Source organism: Triticum urartu, unplaced genomic scaffold, assembly GCF_056163025.1.
Source record: "Triticum urartu cultivar PI428250 unplaced genomic scaffold, HENAU_Tu73 scaffold2, whole genome shotgun sequence".
In the NCBI taxonomy this organism is placed as follows: domain Eukaryota; kingdom Viridiplantae; phylum Streptophyta; class Magnoliopsida; order Poales; family Poaceae; genus Triticum; species Triticum urartu.
The window spans coordinates 9997543-10006360 of NW_028260368.1; the positions used below are offsets into that span (position 1 = coordinate 9997543).

The 8818-nt window shown below is 34.1% G+C and overlaps 2 non-coding genes across 2 annotated transcripts; both read left to right on the plus strand.

Moving 5' to 3' along the window:
- The first annotated feature begins 1415 nt into the window (after positions 1 to 1415).
- On the plus strand, positions 1416 to 1489 carry TRNAP-UGG (transfer RNA proline (anticodon UGG)). The gene has a single exon. It is a non-coding gene; the product is annotated as a tRNA-Pro (tRNA).
- A 139-nt stretch (positions 1490 to 1628) lies between these two features.
- TRNAW-CCA (transfer RNA tryptophan (anticodon CCA)) lies at positions 1629 to 1702 on the plus strand. Its single transcript has one exon. It is a non-coding gene; the product is annotated as a tRNA-Trp (tRNA).
- The last annotated feature ends 7116 nt before the right edge of the window (positions 1703 to 8818 follow it).

An 8818-nucleotide genomic window follows, 5' to 3' on the forward strand; every position in this document is an offset into this window, starting at 1 on the left:
AGAAAAGGTTGTTTAGATGTATACATGATTTATTCCTTATTTAAAATTTGAAAATTTGAAAATTCACTTCTTTATTTTATTAATTTAGGATCCAGAAGAAGTAGTTTTTCTTTGATCCATATCTTATTTGATTCATATTATAGTATATGAATACCCTCTATACATATGAAATAATATCTACCGGAAATCAGATGAGTTGATTTGTATTTTGTATTCTATACTATGTTTTCTTTATATATTAAATATGAAGTTCTTACTCTTTCTGTTGTTTGGAAAGATCAAACACACGATGTTCCTATTTCTTTATTTCGTGATGAGTCGTATGCTTGCGACAATAACGACAAAATTTTTTGAATTCTAATTGTCCGGGTGTATTGTGGCGATTCTTTTGAGTACTATATCTAGAAATCCCCGTCGATTCCTCATTGGCACCTTTTCGAACACAACTGATGCATTCCAAAATAACTCTGATTCTAACATCTTTTCCCTTGGCCATGAACCTCCTTTTCTTTTTGGATTGACTTAACTTAATTCTTCTACTTATTCTTTTATTCTTCTATTTTGAATCCGAAGAAGAAGAATAAAATTCATTAGAATAATTTTTTTTTATTCTTTAATTAAGTAATAAAAAATAGAGAAATAATTAAAGAATACAATCCTTGTCGAATTAGCAAAGATTTTGGTTCGAAATCCTTTCATTTAATTAGCCAGCCCCGCCTTTTCTATGCTCTGATTTCTGAGGCCTTATTTAGCTTGGGTACCCCTTTAAATTGAATTTCTATTTTCAAAAATGGGGTTTACCAAATTTTTAATGACTCTGAGGTTCAACCCAATCCATCTTTTCTTTCTTTTTCCTTCCGATACTAAAAAAAGATTGAAAAGGATCAAATTTTGTCATATCACGAAGAAATCTATCCCTCCCATAGCAATAACTAGAATTAAAAAAAAGGGAATGACAAAGCATCTGGGAATAAACGATTAATTTCTATCAATAAACCTGCTAAAGCACCAAACCATAGAGTACTTAGCACGGGTGCTACAGAGAGATATGTTTTTATATCCCGCATTGAAAATCCTCCTTCCTTGTTGGAATACATATATGATCATAAACTCTTGCCCAAGATTGTTATGCTATATATAAAATGAACCATATCGACGAAATTTTCCTATCCCTAAAAAAGAAAAAGATGACCCCTTCTTCCTATATATTACCAAGGAAAAGTAATCCTTCTTTTATAGGCGAAATTATATTGGATTTTATATGTATATAATTCCTTAATTATATGAGACCAAAAAGAAGAAATGACACGAGGGTTCTATATATAGATAGAGAAAGAAAGAAGAAGAAAATTATGATGTGGAAAAGAAGACAGGAATTGTGTACAATGGCATTGTACAACAATTTAATTTGGAAAAGGGATGTAGCGCAGCTTGGTAGCGCGTTTGTTTTGGGTACAAAATGTCACAGGTTCAAATCCTGTCATCCCTACCTATTACTTCTTTCTTCTTTATAGGCAGTAGCGACGAGATCAATTAAAGTAAAGTGGGTATAACTTGAATTTGTGGAGACTATACGTACGTGAGATACATTAGGAATAGAAAAAGATTTTCTTTTTGAATGAATGAAAGCGCTCTTAGTTCAGTTCGGTAGAACGCGGGTCTCCAAAACCCGATGTCGTAGGTTCAAATCCTACAGAGCGTGATTCCATCTATTTTATGTCGAAGCAGAGTAAAATAACTTAACAAAATTGAATTGTAACTCCAATTTCAATTTGACCTCCTCTCTGGTCTGGAGGAGGTCAATCAAAAAAAAAAAATGACTCAATCAAAGATCCAACTGATCCCCACGCCTGTATTGCAAATACGCAGTCACGAATAATCCCGCTAAAGTAATAGGAATTAGGCCTAAGACGATTCCAAATAGAAAAACTTCAATCATTTCGATTTGTTCGAGGGGATAAAAAAAGAGGTACGATCTATCCCTAAATAGTACTCTAAATTATCCACGAATCTCAATGACCAAGAAAAGAATTCCTAATTAGTCTGGAAAAGAGTCGTAGAATGCCAGGAATCCCAAAGAAAGATTTTTCTTTTCTGAATTATAATTATTCAGTCAATTCAAATAAGGCGTATCTTGTTCAAGCCAATAAATAGAGCTGGGGTTATAGTTAAAGCAGCCAGTAGAAAACCAAAATAACTAGTTAAAGTAAGCATGAAAGAGTTAAATTCCATTTATTTTTTTTTACTACACTACATATGTTGGTAAAGCATTTACCTAAGTTATGGAAAATTCATAATTCATCAGTTATTTTAGATAATACTAAAAAACAAGATAGAGTAAGATACAGAAGTGTAAAAGAAAGTGGATTCATCAGATGATACATGAGTCCCTAATTCCGAATCAAGAGATTTGTTGTGGAATTTGTCAATTGAGTAAAGTAATAATATTAAGAACTAGATCATCTAACCCCATTGAATGAAAAAAAGAAATTCAATTTTCAGGGAAATTTTTGAATAAGAGATAAATAAACAATTGAATTTGAAAAAAAAAACTTCTTTCTATTTTGGATAATTTCTTTTTCAATAGGACCCTCTTTTTGGAGTGAACGATCGAATATTCCCCTATTCCTTCTTATTTTAACTGATTGTATTCCATATGGAATAAGAGGAGAACAAAAGCATTCCACGACCTGCCAAGGGGCTGTTAAAAAAAAAAAAAAAAGAAAGCTCTTCCTTGAATTTACTTTATTTTTATTCCTTTTTCGAACTCCAACCAAAGTAGATTCGAAGACGAGTCACTTCAATTATCCTTTTAAGTTCTATTCTATCTTCTGTCTTTCCCTATTTCATCTCGTAAAGTTCCGCGCTCGCAGTTTGGTCAAGAAAGTTAGACACTAATCCAACAAACAATACAAGGATGAATTACGAATTATGAAAGGATAGATTTCACATATACTTGTCCTTGTATTGTGTCAGTATGAGAATATCCTTCCTAAATTATTTATCCAAACCTATTGATCATTAACTTAGATTTTCCCAAGATTTTGGCTGCTATTCCGAATTACTCTATTATTCCGAAGCCAATGAAAAGTAAGTAGAACCTACAAAAATGGGGTTTTCTATTGATGCCTTGAATAACATATAGCTTACCTATAGACAAAAAAAAAATAAAAAAGTAATTATGTTTCGGAACCAGGCAAAACCAGATTGCTGTGCCATAGGAAGGATAGCTATACTAATTCGGTATACTCAAAATACACCTTTGGTACAAAATTGACAATCTCACAAGGATGAAATATCAGTAATTTTCTATTTACTGGTCGATCCCATCTTTTACGGAATCAATTCCTTTTTTGAATGTACAAAAATTTTGGGAGTTCAGCATGTCTGGAAGCACGGGAGAACGTTCTTTTGCTGATATTATTACCAGTATTCGATACTGGGTTATTCATAGCATTACTATACCTTCCCTATTCATTGCGGGTTGGTTATTTGTCAGTACGGGTTTAGCTTATGACGTGTTTGGAAGTCCTAGGCCAAACGAGTATTTCACGGAAAGCCGACAAGGAATTCCGTTAATAACCGACCGTTTTGATTCTTTAGAACAACTCGATGAATTTAGTAGATCCTTTTAGGAGGCCCTCAATGACCATAGATCGAACCTATCCTATTTTTACAGTGCGATGGCTGGCTATTCACGGACTAGCTGTACCTACTGTTTTTTTCTTGGGATCAATATCAGCAATGCAGTTCATCCAACGATAAAACAAATTCCAACTATAGAACTATGACACAATCAAACCCGAATGAACAAAATGTTGAATTGAATCGTACCAGTCTATACTGGGGTTTATTACTCATTTTTGTACTTGCTGTTTTATTTTCCAATTACTTCTTCAATTGAGAGAAAGAAAGAGACTAATAAGAATTCTCTTATCCCATTTGGAAGGATACCATCCTTATAACTACCCATGACTGTTTTTGTCTCTAGCATGACCAATTGATAAAATGTGGAGGAAAGTAGGGGAAATGGCCGATACTACTGGAAGAATTCCTCTTTGGCTGATAGGTACTGTAGCTGGTATTGCTGTGATTGGTTTAGTAGGTGTTTTCTTTTATGGTTCATATTCTGGATTGGGTTCATCTCTATAGTAATCGGAGGGACCAGATTGTAAACATGAAAAAGTAGGAGCTTAGCGGGTCCTTACCCCCCTTTATCTGATTAGAGCGGAAAGGACCCGCGGAATTTTTATTTTACTCTTATAACGCGAATTGAATCTATTCGATTCACTCTTATGAAGCAACAAGAAAAAGAGATCACTCGAGGATCCAATATCTTATTCCACGAAGGAAGTATCCTGAAAATCCTTGATTTAGTTTCGAGTAATAAACTAATAAAACCTTAATCAAAACTATTCAACTAGCCTAAAAATAAAAAAACCTTCAATGGAAGAGTTTACTTTTTTTTTGCAAAATTTCTGTAAATTTGAAGTTGAACTTAATTAAACAAGCCAAGCAATTTGCTCACAATCACAAGAAATTTTTCCCCCGCCATATTTTCTTCCCCTCTGTTTGTCCACTACCTCGGCTAAACCTAAGCAAAAGAAAAAGAGGTCCAAGAGACAGACCCGAATAAAGAAGAAATAGTAATCTTTGACGAATTAGGAAGAAAAAGGATTCTTATTTTGATACAAGAAGAATCGGCACAAGAAAAAGGCTTTTTCTTGTGCCGAATAGACGATTAAGAAGACCTGCAATCCCTCCGAAAAAGAAGAAATTTTAATTTGATTGTTCTCGCCTTTGCCTTGGATTCTCTTCTTTTGCATGGGATATAAATAAGGAATTCCAGACATCTCATAAACAAAAAGCAGTCTAAACAAAAAAAGGATTTCCAAAATAGATCATAGATAATTCTAGCAATTGCCAATAAATCGAGGCTTTTTACCAACTTGATGGTAAGAAATCCCGGGACCTAGAAATTCATTTCGTACAATTGAACCTTTTCAAACTGTTTCTTTTTGAGAACCAAAAAAACTTGTGCCAAAATAACGGATGCGAAGAAGAACAAAAGGCCTTGGACACGTAATGGATCCTGAAGCACGATTTCTGCGTCCCCCTGACCAAAACCTCCCACATTAGGATTGCTTGTTAATGGTTGATCAAGCTTGATGGATTCCCCCTCTGAAACAAGAAGTTCTGGTCCGGGAGGTATAATATCAATCACTTGGCGTCCATCTGATGCATCAACTATGGATATTTCATACCCCCCCTTTTCTTTACGTAGTATTTTTCTTACTATACCTGTTGACGTAGCATTATAGACTGTATTGTTACTCTTGCTACCATCAGGATAGATCTGTCCTCTTCCTCGGTTTCCCCCTACATATATGGGATATTTTAAGAAATGAGCATCTTTCTTCGTAGCAGGATCAGGGGAAAGAATGGGAAAGACAATTTCACTATATTTCTTACCGGGAACAGGGCCTATCACAAGAATGTTTTTTTTATCGGGACGATAACTCTGAAAAGCAAGATTTCCTATCTTTTCTTTTAACTCAGGGGAAATACGATCGGGCGGCGCTAATTCGAATCCCTCGGGCAAAATAAGAACAGCACCTACATTCAACCCTCCCTTTTTTCCATTAGCAAGAACTTGTTTCAATTGCATATCATAAGGAATTCGAAGAACTGCTTCAAATACAGTATCGGGAAGCACAGCTTGGGGAACTTCAATATCGACGGGCTTGCTAGCTAAATGGCAATTGGCACATACAATTCGTCCAGTTGCTTCTCGTGGGTTTTCATAACCCTGCTGCGCAAAAATGGGATATGCATTTGAAATAGATGTCCGAGTTATTACGTATATCATGATCGATACAGAAATCGATCGAGTTATCTGTTCCTTTACCCAAGAAAAAGTATTTCTATTTTCCATGTCCAATCGCAGATCCCAGAATTTCTACAATAAATTAGATAGGTAGCTAAGCTAATCTAGTTCCCTATACACGAATCTGTTGTCATTCTACTGCAACAGTTGTACTGCAATGATGAATACCTTAAAGTAGGTATAAATAGAAAGAATTTTGCTAAAATGGAAAAGGGCTTTCTTTCTAAAAAAAGATGCTTGCTAATTTGATTAATATTAATATCGGGAGATCAAATGAATTTATGCTTCACTAATTGAATGATAAATGACTACAAGCGAAGGAGATAGACGATTTAAACAAAAAAAGACCCAAAATTTCAAACATGTATCTAGAATTACTGGAAAACTACAAACAAAAATAGTGAAAATAAGCTCGTTAGGAGCCCATCCAAAATCGTTGTAGACCCAACGAATTACTAGTTCCCAACCACGGGTGGAGTGAAATCCAACAAAAAAATCAGTAACTAAAAGAATAAAAAAAGCTTTTATTGAGTCATTTAAATTATAGAAGAATTCCTGAACCCAAGAATTCAAAATGACAAGTTCCTCTTTACCCAGAAAAAAAGAACCACTTAGAATAGCCAAACAGATTATATTTGTCGAGAAATGCAAAATGGTATGGAGATGATCCTCATTATTTATTTTGACCCATTGTATTATTTCCTTGTGTATTCCTGTAGGAGGTTTTTGTACATGTGTCTTTAGTTTCCCTTTTATCATCTCGTCCAAGAGAGAAAGTTCTTCTAATTCTATGAATCTTTCTAGAATCCTTTTCTCTTGAATATCAGTTAAGAGAGTTTCGGATTGCCTGGTATTCCACCAATTCTTAATCCAAAGTTCCAGACATTTGTTAAATGAGGAAGAGACCCCCCAAGGCAAAAGTACGATAAATACAAGATATAGTAAAGAAGGCAATGCTTTCTTTTTTTTCATTTTTGATCTGTAAATGGAGTTGTTAATGAATATGCTTCATTCGCTGACTCTATTCCATTCCCTGACTCTATATGATGATATTTCTATTTCATGATATTTCTATTTCTTTGAAGCAAAAACTCTATAGGTTTGATACCCTGTATCTATTCTTCTTTTTTGTATATTAGTTATTAGTGGAATTTCAGTGCATTGGGTTCTTTCTTAGATCTAGATGGAATGAAATAGTGAAATAGAATAAAAAAAAAGCCCTTTCGGATGAAAAAGGAAGAATAGTATGCGATATATCTAACTTGGATAAAAAAAAATTAAAAGCAAATTTCTCTTATCCTCGTTTGTTCCTTCCTTTAGATAAATACTTAAAAATCCCCTTACAATAACAAATCCAATTTAGAAGGGACTTCCTCCCTGTGTTGAGAAAACTTTTCTTCTTCCAATTCTTCTTTTCTTCATTCAACTCAGTTCAAAAAAGATACCTCAAAATACTTCAATTGGTACGCGCAAGAAATAGGCCAATTCGGCAGCTTTTTGTTCAATTTCTCGTGGAGTAAAAAATTTATCATCAGTACGAGTCAAGGGAATGATCCCCTGGCCCCGGATTTCCATATAAAGAATACGACGAGGATAAAGACCCTCTTTAACCTGAATTCTAATTGATTGGATATCCCGCATAAGGAATCGAAGGAAGACGCGACGTTTTATTCCAGGGAATCCCCAACGAAAAATGCACACTATTCCCTCTTTTCTATCGAATCGGTCATAACCACTACCTACATTCCACAAAATAGTACACCACAAGTAGGAGCTAATGAATAGGCCTGCGATTCCGTAGAAAGACATCACGACCCCCTGCGGAAAAAAAAGAATTTCTTGAGATGGAAGTATAGATATAATATTCTTACCAAGATAACTGGAAATCCCAACCGATAAGAATCCTAGTGAACCTAGAAAAAGAATACAGGCCCAGAAAAAATTACCCCTTTTTCGAGAACCTTTTAGAAGTTCTACCCATATGTGTTCTGATCGCCAATTCATATTAGATATACTAAATCCAGCAGCGGTCGATTGAAATTGAGAGAATAAGCTAAATAATTTTGACTTTACTTTTTTTGATTCTGAAATCGCCTTCAGCAACTAGTACTCCTGTGAAATAATAGGTTAGATACATTGACTTTCTATTCAAAAAATATTCGTTGATTCAATTAAAATAAATAAAATAAAACTCGCTATACCTGGCTCTGCATATTCATGCATTTATGCTCGTAGCCTATATCCGCATCCATAACCGTTTTTCATTTGTGTGTAGAAAGTGTGTGTAGAAAAAGCCACATACCCTACCATATTATATTACTTACACTAAAAAATACTAGACAATCTTATTTTTTTGCACATAAAGAAATAAAGAAGTCATTGCAATTGCCGGAAATACTAAGCCTACTAAAGGCACGAAAATAGAAGGTAAGTTTAAATCCGTCATGGAATAGGTGTCTCAATTCAAATTTACTATTTCTATCTAGTCGAAAAATATCTTAAGATTCTTATGATATAATTAAGTATATCTATTATAAGGAATATTGACTATTGTATTGTATTTTTTATTTTTAGTTTGAAAAATATTCTGTAAAAAAAATGAAAGGATAATAAGAAAATTCCAAAAAAGGAGAACTAATTAAAAAGATTTTATTTTGATTTTCCCATCCTCATGGCCTTTCTATCTTTCTAATCTAATTTGAAATTGGATTCAAAAGAAAGCGGTTAGAATTTACTTCCTGCATACATACTTCTCTAGAAGCGCATACAATAATGCGTGGTAAAGGCGGAAAAATAGTATATTCAATCAAAATCAAAGGGCAAATTATCTTACCTACTATAGATCCCCTACTACCCTCTTAGACTTTAAAAGGCGATATACCACCCAAAGAAAGGGTATGAAAATGCCGGGTGGAGTTAGCTTTTCGACGA